General features: G+C 45.0%; 1 long non-coding RNA gene across 1 annotated transcript in view; it reads left to right on the top strand.

Annotated features, from left to right (window-relative positions):
- The first annotated feature begins 9,051 nt into the window (after positions 1-9,051).
- LOC146776009 (uncharacterized) overlaps positions 9,052-13,664 on the top strand; it is a 30,817-nt gene continuing 26,204 nt past the window's right edge. The window contains exon 1 of the long non-coding RNA XR_014971932.1: positions 9,052-9,121. This is a non-coding gene — a long non-coding RNA (uncharacterized LOC146776009). The remainder of the gene's footprint in view (positions 9,122-13,664) is intronic.

Genomic DNA, 13,664 nt, shown 5'->3' with positions numbered 1-13,664 from the left:
CTCAGGCAGGCGGCACAACCACACAGTAATGGCACCCATTTTAGAAGTGAAGTTTGTGCAAGGGTGAAAATAAAGGTGCGTACACCATTGCACCGCATTTATTATTTTCCTCTCACACCACACATGGAATATACATGTCCTACCATGGGGGAGATGTCCCCTAAAAGGGGGGGGTTCCTAACATAGGCCTATGTAAGGCAGAAAGCACACACGCTTGGCACTGCTAACCAGCGCTAAAGTGTCCAACGTCCTACAACCACTCATTCCACAACAGCAAAAAGGCTAGGGGGAAGGCGAAAAAGTTCGGGATGACCCTGCAAGCAGGGCCAGGTCCAACAACAAACATCTAGAAATTATAAGATGTTGAAGCCCTAGACTGAGTAGTATAAATCCTTTACTTAGGGGAATATTATGGTGAACAGTGTAGAACCTCATCAGCAGTAATGTAGTGTACATGATTGTATGTCTGTGCAGCCACTGATATATCGGTATGACTACCAGAAAAATTAAAATCAGGATTAGCAAGCATGATCCAGTGTAAAAGGGAATCCTCAAAACTCACCACACATTACCTTGAAAAGAAAGTCAATGACAGAGACATCAGAGTTGGGTGTCACTCCCATTCCAGCTTCTGGAGTGAGAAATTTAGGCATCTGGTTGGACTCTGCGCTCACCTTCAAGGACCACACTAAGAAGGTGGCTGCCACGTGCTATGGCATTCTGCGGGGAATAAGGCCGGTTTTAAAGTACTTTGATCCCCCTACCAGACAGCTTGTGGTCCAGGCCTCTATACTATCTCGGCTGGACTACGGCAGTTCACTGCTGTTAGGGGTGAATCAAGAGGAGGCCTCTAGGCTCCAAAGGGTGCAAAATGCCGCGGCTCGGGCCATTGTGGGCCTCCCTAGACATTGCTCAGTGTCTGGTACCATCGCGGCCTTACATTGGCTCCCGGTCAGACAGCGAATTCAGTTCAAAGCGCTGTGCCTGACCTTTAAAATTTTGAAATCTTCTTCGCCGCCGGCACTTGTTAACCTACTCACGCCCTATGTTCCTTTGAGATCCTTGAGATCGGAGGGGCTTCACCTGGCGGTCTGTCCGCGCTTTAAATTGAGCAGAATGGGTGGCCGCTCCTTTAGGGTGCTCGCGGCTGGTTTGTGGAACTCGCTCCCGGTACACATCCGAGCTCTTGAAGACCTGCTCGCCTTCAGGCAGGCGATTAAAACTTTACTGTTTCCCGTGTCTGGTTAATTTCCTTTTCTTTTATTGTGTGTTATGTTGTAGCGTCTGTCATAGCGCCAGGACGCCCCTTTGCTGGGGCAGCTGTGCGCTATAAAAATATAAATAACATAACATAACATAACATGTGGTGGTCGGTGATTGAAAAAGACATAGGACATACCACAAATGGGAGGTAATGAAAAGCTCTTAAAAAAAGAACAGAGATGGGTTTATTATCTCCAGACCTCAAATGGCGGCCTGAATGACAACATCCCATAGAACCAACTCAGCCTACAATATTTTATACCATGGAATTCAATAGCACCAGGCTCCGTATGTGCCCTCCATAACAATACAGTTACATATGATGATGTTCTACAATGTTCACCTTAATATTCCCCTGTGAAAAGGGTTTATACCACTCAATTCAATTCAATTAAAAAAAAACTTTATTCGATCATTGATTAATAATCATAAAAGTACATACATACATAAATAATAAAACATGAGGGTACAGCAGGTTTTAAGTTAATCACATATCAAAAGAGGGTGCTTTTCCTCAAGCGTATCGATTTTAAAATATATACAGCAGTAAAAAAACAGATGTCCTGTGAATTAAGTCCAAATAAAAGCCCCATGGCCGATACAATAGTGGATACATTATATTTTTTGAAAAGCGGTTTCAGATATACTTTTCGAAGGTGGAGATAAAGAGGGCATAACAATAAAAAATGCTCCGTACTTTGCTTTGTGGTCCCATCACACGGACAGGGGGCAGAAGTATAGGTCTTCATTACAGGATACGCAACAAGCAAATGAACAATCCCCATCCGTAATCTTGTCAATACATATTGGTGGGATCGGATAGTAACCAATTTAAGGTATCCTGAAAGCCCCATTTCTTCCTTAGTGTAACTGTCGTAAAAAACATGTGAGGAGAACTGAGCAGTAGCTGCGTTACGCTTCACCATGCTAACCCTCAGAAATTCATGTTTAATCTCACTCTTCGGGATATCTAAAACACAAGAAGGGTTATCACGCACCGTGAGATTAAAAACATCATTAAATGTTCGGATAATATAGTTAAGCCAGAGGATGCGGGAACATTTGTCCATGTGAAGACAATCTAAAATAATCTTTCTTGTAAAACCAGTCTGTTCCTTAGCCCATATAGATCTCCATACTAACAGGGGTCTTAATCTGATCAAGTCAGATAGATGTTCTAGACCAACCTCCTAATGGATCAGCTTAGTTGAGGCAGAAGATGGTAAACACAGGAGTTTTTTGACAAATTTGTTTTCCTCAACCTGGAGCATGTTGTTATTACAATGGCCCCACACTCCTGAGCCATATAGGGCCAGAGCAACACATTTATGGCGATATAGGTACAACATGTCTGGTATCCGTCTTGAGCCTAACTTGGATGCAAACCTAAATATGCCAAAAGAACACTTGGCCATTTTGGCTCTTACATTAATCATTTCAGGTGTCCACATCCCCCCACTGTTAAAAGTGATACCCAGATAACAGAATTTGTCCACCACTTTTATAGTTTGGTCCATAACTGTGAAGGGCCTTAAGTTTTTAATTTTCTTCCCACAGGGCATTATAAAAGTTTTCGAATTATTAATTTTTAATTTTCTCCCATTAATAAAATCTGCAAATTTATTCATAAGTTTTTGCAACCCTAGAGGGGTTTGTGAGAGCAGAACCGCGTCATCCGCGTAAAGCAATATTGGGATGGAAAGGCCGCCAGCAGTCGGTGCATCTGCACTGATGGTCCGTAGTTCCGACTCGATTGCATTAATAAAAAGGGAGAAAAGAAGAGGTGCAAGGACGCATCCCTGCCTAATTCCAGAACCTACTTTAATACTGGGTGTACACTCCCCCGATTGCCCGTATCGTATCTTAGCCGTCAGATTCCTATAAAGTTGGGCCAAGAAATAGATAATATCCTGTGGAGCACCCATGTCCAACAAGGTTGACCACAGAAGGCCATGGTCAACCAAGTCAAAGGCACTGGTCAGGTCGGCAAAGCAAAGAAACAACGAGCCTTGTTTAGCCCGTGTATATTTGCATATAATAAGGTCTAAATTAATGCACTGTTCTATGGTGCCTAACCCCTTGCGGAATCCGTACTGAGAATCCGCAAGGATCCCTTTATCTTCTACCCATTCCTCCAGGCGACTCAGTAATACCCTACTCATAATTTTTAGGGAAGCAGTGAGGAGAGAAATCGGGCGGTAGTTTTTTGCCTCACCCCTCTCCCCTTTTTAATACACTGGGATAATGATTGATTCCCCCCAAGTCTGTGGGGCCGCAATCATTGCAGCAGCATTAAAAACCTTTGTTAACAATGGGCTCCATATGGAAATCTCGGCTTTATAAAGGTCAGCGGGTACCCCATCAGGGCCCGGCGCCTTTCCCCCCTTACTGACCCGGATGGCAGCATCCACCTCAGAGACTGTGATATTAAGAGGTATGGGGATAAAAGCCAGGGTTTCCCTATCCCCCCCTACAGCTAGTCCTTCGGGGTTAAAAATACTAGTAAAATGAGCCACCCATTGTTCCTCAGATACCTGGGCAGACATTACCGGGACTTCTTCATTTTGGAGGAAGGGACTATTGACAGTGGACCTGAAAAGCTTGGTATCCTTAAGATCCACTGCCTTAGTCAGGTTGTTCCAGGCCTCTTCCCTTAGTTCCTGTTTCCTATCCCTCAGATGAATTGAGTATTCCCTTCTGAGGGTTTTAACTGCTTCCTTATCTCTGGGTTTACCCTTAAGAGCAACTTTGAGTCTTTGTAAGGATTTAGTACATTCCCTGTTAAACCATCCCCCGTTAATCCTAGGGCCCTTTGGTTTTCTTCCAGTTAAGATTTCTGCAATGTTTTTATTAATGATGTCGAAACTAGCTAGAATATCAGCATTATCCTTTTCGGGTTCGAGACAGCATTCCACCTCATCTATACAAGCAGACACAATGGTACATAGTAAATGTTCCTCATTTTGCCTACCCCATTTAATTCTAGGGCCATTGGGTCTATGTGGAACTACATCTGTCACTGCACCATGTAACGCCTTTACTTTATCCCCCCACAAGGAGAGATACATTGTTAGACAGTTATGATCGCTTAGGGCTGGGTCTACTATTACGGGTAAGGAACACAAAGCTGTAATACTGGAGGAGACAATGAGGTAGTCGATAACCGTGGCACAATTCCTACCAATAAAGGTCGGTACCGAATTGCCCTCACTGTCTACGCCAGGTAACATAATGCATAAATCCATTTTAAGCATAAGAGTGTTTAGGGATTCCCCATAAACCGAATGTAAAAAATGGGTCTGATCTTCCCCCACCTCATCCCCATGCCCACACAACCTTTTGCCAACAAATGGGCACATGTGAATGTTGAAATCTCCGCCCCACAAAATATCAAAAGACACAACACTGCGCCCATATAACCTTTCCACCTCCGCTTCAAGTTCATCAACCATATCTGTTTTTGAGTGGTTAAAGACATTGTTGTAGTGGTTTATAACTAAAACATTTCGCCCATTCCTGTGTTGTAACCACAACAACTGAGAGTGCAGACCGACGGTCCGGTGGATTTTTACTCGAACCGGTAACCTCACAGAGAGCAATATCACCATTCCACCACTGGCTCTCCCCATGTTGGATGGCTGAGCATGGCAATTATAGGCAACATACCCATCAAGATAGACATCTTCGGCCGCCCAAGTCTCCTGGAGACACAAGATGTCAAATTGGGTTATAAATTCTAACCATCCTAGACGATCTATCTTGTTATTCCACCCAGCAATATTCCAACTCGCCATCTTATATCCCCGTTCTGTTAGACTAACAGCCTCAATAGATGGTGGGGGTAAGGTGTGGACATGGGTTACTTCCCCTGGCACGGGGTCTTCAGATAGTCAGGTCGGACTTGTACTTCCATTGGCCGGGGTAGGAGTATCTGAGTTACAGTGAAGCTGCCCAGAATTACGTGTATTACCCCCAGAGCTACAAGTAGCATTGTACCCATTGGGTGGGTTAATATCAGTTGAGCCTTTTTCCCCCGTGCCTACACCCGTGTCTCCCCCTGTGTCTCCACAGGATTCCTTATCCCCCTCCCCTGTGGCTCGATGGCATCAGTCACAGTCTTCCAGGCCACTAAACACGTCAAACCTGTTGGTGGTATCTAGGGGTGTAAAAGGTTTGAGATGATCCATTCTCCTGTGTGTTAGGGAGTTGTACCTTGGGCCTATAGTATTCCACCCATACAGATCTACAGCTATAGGTGGTTGCTTGTCGTTAAATATAGGGCCGTTATTGTAGACAGGTGGACGATTTGGGTTTGAGAGCATTTGCCTCAATAACGGGGGCGGGGGGGCTCGCTGTGATTGATGATTAGGTGGGAACACCGCTGAGCGAGGATAAAAATATGTTAGGGGACGGGGGGTAATAGATTTACTACCGTGGTCAGACGGCCAGTTAAGTATAAAATGGACGGCATTCTGATCTCTAAAATTAATGACCACTATGTCTCCCTCAATATCTTTAGGTCTTCCTCCCAGCCAAGGAAGGCGGCGGACATGGACAATTTCTCCATTGATATTATTTGCAATAGGTCTGTGTAGACTTAACCAATGCGATATTTTATTTTTCAACTGGGCAAAGCCCTCCCGTTTGTTCTTCTCCAGCTCTGGTACCCCAGTAAGGACTACTACAAAGGGTACAGCTTCTGGTGGAAGTTCTGGAAGGGGGCCCTTGTTATAATTACCTCGAGCCGGCCGCTCGTTTCCTCTCTCTCTATTTTTATTCCCTGGGGCTTGACCAAGATTATTCCGCTGTCCATTAGACGTTACAGCCAGGGACAATGTGGGTTTACTGTTAGGTCCAACAGGGTTACTCCCTGATGTACTTCCACTCATATTATTTGAGGATTGAGGCAGAATGGTAGTCTGAACAGGGGTAGGTATAGTAGTTATAGCAAAAATACCTGATGAAGAGGGTAAAATTGGGGTTTGTATAGGGGGATTAGGCAACACTTTATTAGTCACTATCTTGGTTCCCAGTTCATGTTCTATCTTCCCAAGTCTGTCTTCTAATTTACTAAGTCTATCTACGATAGCCAGAGTATAGGTCCTCATTATAGACTCTATGCTATCGATCAAGGCCCTGTTTGAAGGTTCCTGTAACGTCACCACCGTGGGGGGGCTGTCGGCGGTGGAGATGACAGGGTCGGTAAGGGGAGTTACACATGGATGCGTAGGTGATTTAACTATCCTTCCTTTATCTGTTACTTTAACCCGTCCTCCCCTAGTACTGTCGTCCTTTTTAATGGCAAAGTCTGCATGATTAATTTTCCTCTTTGGAAGGTCAGATTTTTTACGCCTTTTTGTCGGAGGAGGGCCATAGATTTTAACTGGCGTGACTTTTTTTGCCCTACTTTTAACTACTTTTGTTTGTTTAGGGATAGGGGTAATTTGTGCTTTGGTTATAACAATAGATTTGGTTGTACTGGGAGTGGTAACAATGGTTGACAATTTACTAGTAGTGCCTAAGGGTTCAAATTCGCTCGTAGGTGTTCCCTCTCTAAATATTAGAGGGATGCTGTCCTGCGAGGGGGTGCAGATATTTTCAGTAAGAGTTCCGTCCCCCGTAGAGCTAATTAACACTGGTGACACCGGGAATGGTCTATTCTTTAGGCTTTCAACCGACCGCCGTCGCTCAGCCCGAAGTTCTTCAAGGGTGGGGGTAGTTGGAGAATCCAAGAGAGTTTTCTTAAAGTAATTATCTAATTTCCCATTTATCAAACTCACCGGCTTCTCAGGGCCAGGCAACTCCGGGTTTAGTATTTCGATTGACATAATGATTGGTAATATAATGTACCCCCCAAGCACTTACACAATAGTCCTAGGCTGTTCAGTAATCGACCAGGGATTCTGGCCCAGTCCAGTCTCTGTGGGTCTATGAGGGTCTCAGAGGGTCCGCCCTTAGTCCGGGCTTTGTCCGGGTGATGTCCCGCACACGCGTCCCGCTGACGCGTAATGACTTCAGGTCTTATGCTGACTGTGGATAGATAGTCACGGGAAGAGGCGGCAGGTGTGCTCGATGGGACACGCACAGCCTGCTGGGCCTCGCAGTCCCGTCTTCCTGCACAGCAGCTCCCCACTCGATTTCCAATGCCCAACGGGGCTCCTTGCACACAGGTTCAAAGATGCCAATGCCCAACGGGGCTCCAGAAGACAGCAGGCAAAACGGATCAAAAACTCCTCTGCGAGCGGCTCCCGCGAAGCGGGGGCCGCGAGGGGTTATCAGCGGTCAGCAGGTCAGCAGGGGGCGGAGTCACGGGTCAGCAGGGGGCGGAGTCACGGGAAGAGGCGGCAGGTGTGCTCGATGGGACACGCACAGCCTGCTGGGCCTCGCAGTCCCGTCTTCCTGCACAGCAGCTCCCCACTCGATTTCCAATGCCCAACGGGGCTCCTTGCACACAGGTTCAAAGATGCCAATGCCCAACGGGGCTCCAGAAGACAGCAGGCAAAACGGATCAAAGACTCCTCTGCGAGCGGCACCCGCGAAGCGGGGGCCGCGAGGGGTTATCAGCGGTCAGCAGCTCAGCAGGGGGCGGAGTCACGGGTCAGCAGGGGGCGGAGTCACGGGAAGAGGCGGCAGGTGTGCTCGATGGGACACGCACAGCCTGCTGGGCCTCGCAGTCCCGTCTTCCTGCACAGCAGCTCCCCACTCGATTTCCAATGCCCAACGGGGCTCCTTGCACACAGGTTCAAAGATGCCAATGCTCAACGGGGCTCCAGAAGACAGCAGGCAAAACGGATCAAAGACTCCTCTGCGAGCGGTTTATACCACTCAATTTAGAGCTGCAACATGTTATTATTTCTAGATGTCTGTTATAACTAAATGTGTACTGACCAGCATCCTTAAAGGCTAAATTAAACTAACAGTGTTGATTCCAATCATCCTTTGTACATGGTGCATATCTCCATTAAAGGTGGACATTGCTGCGGTCCAGCTCAATCCAACAGAAGAAATGTTAATACCACAGTCATATTAAAGGCACCACCATTCAAATTCTATTGTTACTTTTCATTGGTTTCTTCTCTGAGCTTTTATTTACATGTAATCCTCATTTTCTGCTCTTTTTTCCCAACATCCCAGACCACCTCATGATAGTATTTCTTCTATGATTTTTATTTCATTCTTTGGGTCTGGTAAATGTACTAAGAGTTTGTGCAGTATCACAAGCTAAACTTTATGTGTCATTTAGTTTGAATTGTAATGTCCACATGCATGTCTTCAGAATTCCTCTGACACTCACGGGGACCCAAACGCTTCATTTCTAAAAGTTCCTGGGCCATCAGCACCACGCTATTGAGCCCTGAAATGGCCACGTATTGAATGCAGCTGTACACATGCAAATCTCTTCTTGTCGGCCTTTTCTTTGTTGTTTTCAGCTGCATGCAATCTACACAAGCAGTGTCAGCTGAGTCTAACCAACGCACTCACCGCATGTGAGTGCAATTGCCGCCACATAATGCTCTCAGGTGAGCCAACCATGGGGAATAAAAGCCTCCCTATGGCCCTCCACTTGTACCAGAAGCCAGGTATGAGTGGGCGCATTATGTATAAGGATGGTTAAGGACCCTTGCAGAGTGAGTAGATACGGGAGCACTTTTCCCACTTAACTTTGTTTATCCTTATCGTTATAGCAGCACCTTAACAATGAATGTTTTTTTTACTGGATACATGGTTTGTTTATCTCTTGTTCATTTGGTGATACCGTTATCATTTCTTTTACACCTGTCACACCCAGGGCCACAGAGAGTCATTACAGGACCAACCTCTTTCCACACCTCGTGGGGCCTGAAATAACCCCATCTGGGTAAGTCTACATGACCGTCATATTATATGTCATTTTCACTATCATTCTATGCAGCCCACTGCTCTTCTGATCCAGCGGCGGCCGGCGCAGTGAGACGGGGCAGGGCGCGACAGATGAGGGGAAGCCGACCAACAACGGAATAGGTGTTATTTATTCAATTATACCTATTCCGTCGTCTGTCGACTTTTTCCCACCCCGCCAGGCCCCTGCCTCGTGTGACCGCATACACCTGTGCCAGCCGCCGCATTTCTGATCTATGCTTGATTGCAAAAGCACATTACTGGAACACTTACGCTAATATGTATGCATGTGCTTTAGAGTGGCCTACAAGACTGTGAGACTAATGTATGATGATATGTTGCATGTGCCACATTGGAACAAGACGTATGTTAAACAACTGCACTAAGTTGACTATAGGATCTGTTTATATGTGAAAAATGAGTTAATACCCATAAAAGGCTGGACCTATATGTAACATACATATTACCTAAAGACTAATAAAAAGTTTGTTCTGTTTTCTCATCTGTAGGTACACTTAAATGGGCAAGTATTCACTTTATGTTTCATGCCTATAATAATTCTATAGTGCATGACTCAATATATATATATATATAAAAAAACATCAACAGGGGAATATTAGTAAAGCAAACCTGCCCTGACGAATGCCTCAGACTGTCTTCGTCCAGTAGAGTAGACAGAAATATGATGGCACCATAAGGGTCATAGGACCATCAAATCCTACTTACCCCTTCTATAGTCTATTCAACCCTTTCCCATCCATCCACCTAATAGATGGATACCTTGGAAGTGGATGAGGAATTTTTAACTATAGCACCCCAAAACAGTTATATACAAAGAGCTCCCTGGAATGCAGTTGAGCCCACCTTGACCTCTAGGAGTCAGAGCGAACCCGATGATGAAGCATACCACTAGTAGAGTGGGTATGGGTTGTAAATAAAAAAGGATTATTTGTCCTTTTTCACACTTGTCATTGAAGTGGTGTTTAGTCTTGTCACGCACTCCACCATATCTTTTCTCATTAGGCAAAAGTGGGGCTAAGCCTGCATGTGGGACACAGCCAACCCTAATGCAGACAAGTTAGCCACTTATGCTTGAGACTATTACTGAAAGGGTAACATGATATTAAACTTTGTTGCACATTTACCCAGTAAAAGTATTTGATGTAATTTACATCTGTGCCTAAACCTGTTTAGTAATGGGGACTGTCGTCATGGGATACATACCTGAAAAGCCTATGACTTTGATGAGTTTGTACTTGGCTCAGTATAGAGAAACATAGTAAGATGGACCACGGGACACCAGTATCAAATAACCTCATCCACCACATTTCGGGCCCAACAACCTCTGTCAATCCGATTTCTCCCTGAACAGGGTCTGACAATTGGTGTCAAGCAATGTGTGATCTCCAAATTTCTCTTCCAATTGTTTTGAAAAGGTTATTTTATACACATCATTATCTGCACAATAAAATGGAGCATACAAGGTTGGTGGGAGAAGAACTTGACACCATATCTTTCGATCAGTTGACAGATCTGTGTTTGGAGAGAGAATGGAGGGCTCCCAGAAAAAAGGATGGAGAGATCCTTGTAGGATTTGTTAAGGACCAGTTAGAAAAACTCAGCGGTAGAGAACACATTTTGAAGGACTGTGGGGAGGGTGCCGTGTTAGGAACTCAAGTAGGGAGCACTGTGGTCGCAGATTTTCTTAGCCCCTTAGTACAAGTATTTCCCAATGTGTCCACAATTTTGCTCTCCATGGTTTCTCTAGACATTTCCCCTTATTTGACGGGGGCCGCTACTACCAACTCCAGTTGTTAGTCCTTTAGGTGGGTTACATACATCTGACCGAGACCCTGACCATACAATTGGCTCTCTACAAAGTTAAGCCTGAGTAAGAGGAAAAGGCCATGAGGTTTTATAGGCGGGATTTGAAATGAGCTTGCAGGAACAAGAGGAAAGGAGGCAGGAGAGACAGGAGAACTTGGCCTGTGAAGAAAGATAGAGGGAAAGAGAGGAAGAGGATGAAGAAGAGATAAGGCAAGAGAACGAGAAAGAGATAATTGGAGAGAAAAGTAAAAGCTCAAGGTGACAGAGATAGCTACTTCTAGGATAGCCAATTCCACTGCCAATTCCACAGGAGTAGCTGTCCAGGTTCCAAAGAGCTTGTGATCAAATATATCTATGGATGGAAGATTTGTGAGTTTTTAGATTGATTCCAGAACACAGGCTTTTGATGATGTCTCCAAGGCACCCAAATGAATGAGTCAGGGAAGGAACAGCAGTCACTGGGAGATTAGATGAACTTTGAGTAAATTAGGAAAGCTCTGGTTATGGATTCTGGACTGAAGCCAGCTCAGTACCATCAGAAAATCAAAGACAGCAAGAGAGTGGATGTTGCTCTATTTGAAACTTGGATACGTGGTGTGTTGCATTATTGGAGTGAGTGGGTGACATCGATGTCAAGTACTTTCATGTCCTTAACAAGTAAGGATGACAGAGAGACTCAAGGAGCAGTACTGTATCGTACTCATGCAATCCATGTGTGAGTTGACAGAAAGGGATCTAGTAAAACGTGCAGTGCTGGCTCACAAGTTGTTAGTTAACAGCATCAACAAAGGGCTGAAGCAACATAGCTCTAAGCAAAAAGGAGAGCTGAGATCTCAACATGTTTGAAACTGGAGGGTATGGACCAGGGCAATTCTGAGAGGTGCAAGGGAGGACACAGGAAAAATGGAATATGCGTTCCATGTAAGGAACACACAAACAGGCAGACAAGGATGTTTTTGCAAGCCAAGGTGATTGCTTGTTATAGGTGTCACAAGGAGAGGTATTACAAAAAAGACTGTCAGCTAAAAGTCCCGGTATTAGCTGCACCCAATATTGCAAGTGCATTGACTTTGAGTGAAGGGACCCGAGATGGCTGTGTGGTAGTCAACCTAGTAGCAGTGGGCTTTCAGCAAAGAGACCCACTTTTCCTAACCTCATACATCCAAATATTGTACGGCTTGTGCTAAAAGCTACTATCACTGGAAGGGAAATTCATGCCCTGAAGGATTTAGGTGGTTACAGGACTGTGGTTGAGAGGGAGTATCTCAAATCTGAGGTCTGCGAAGATTCTCCATGGTGTCAATAGCACATGCTTGGTAGCCAGTGAGGATAATATATAGTTCCCCATTTCCTCAGTTGAGGTTGAAATCAATGGAAAGTTTGCCATGGTGTGACCTCCAGCTCTCCACGGCATACCACCCACAAACCCTTGGGTTGGTGGATAGGATTAAAAGATCCTTTTGAGCATGATGGGAACTCTACCGAAGAACCTCAAGAAGTGAGACATTCTCCTGCCCTGTCTCTTATTCATCTACAGAAAAAAACACAGAAAGGAGTTTGTTAGGTCCCTTGAAATTTCTTTTGGGTACTCTGTACATGGCCCACTCACCTTAGTCAGAGAAATGTGAAAGTTGGGAAGGAACTTCAGAGTCACCTCCAAAAAATATGGTGGACCAGAAATTGATGGGTGAGACAGATGAAGAAAAACCTCCAGACAAGTCAAGAGCTAATGAAAGAGTGTTATGACCAGAAAGCAGCACTGACTGGGTACCTGGAGGGTCAGGAGTTGTTTTTGTTGAAGGCCATTAGTCTGTTAGCTTTGGGATTTAAGTGCTGTGGCTGTATAATGGGAACAGATGCCACAAGAAAGCAAATGAGGGGTTTCTGCACTGATGTAATCAATGCCCCTGGAGGAACTTCACACGGATCATCATGGCAATGACAGAGGAGTTTGAGCCCCTTTGTAACCTACTGCATGGTGATTTGACAGATGGTTCTTCCCTCTGAATTAGACCCCCAGCAACAGAAAGATAGTGTAGACTAGAGCTGCAACTAATTTTACAGCTTTTGTCTCTGACACCATGCTTTACAGCTGTCCTGGTCCATGACATAAATTGCTTGCCAGTGAATAGCAAGCCTGTTAGGAGTGCATCAAGGCAGAGATTGACAAGATGTTGGACTTTAGGGTGATTGAGCATTCCCTTAGTCCTCAGGCCAGTTTAGAAGTATTGTTGCCCAATCAAGAACCCACAGACTTGTTCTGAGGTAAACACAATGGATGCAACACAATTATCTGAGATGATGAGCTAGTGGGCCGTCAGGGTGATACTCATTACTTAAATGCCTTTGACCTGACCAGTTGCTATTGGCAGATTTCAGATTGCACCAACAACCAGCACCAAGGAGAAGATACATTTGTTTTTATCAGAAGAAGTACATTAGCTTAGGGTGAAGCCTTTTGAGCTCAAGAGTGCTCCTTTTACATTGTAATACCTAGCAAAGTATGTTTTCTCAGGGCTAGTAGAGTCCTGTGTGGCCTACCTCGATTATATTGCCATCTTTAGCAATTTCTAGTACAACCACCTGATTTACCTAAAACAGGTATTGGTCATGCTACAGGGTGTAAAACTGGCCATCAATGCAACTAAGTTCCAGGTGAGACAGTCCTCTGTATTCTACCTTGGAAATTAGGTGGG

Source organism: Triturus cristatus, chromosome 12 (genome assembly GCF_964204655.1).
Source record: "Triturus cristatus chromosome 12, aTriCri1.1, whole genome shotgun sequence".
Lineage (NCBI taxonomy): Eukaryota > Metazoa > Chordata > Amphibia > Caudata > Salamandridae > Triturus > Triturus cristatus.
This window is presented reverse-complemented; position numbering and strand designations above follow the sequence as displayed.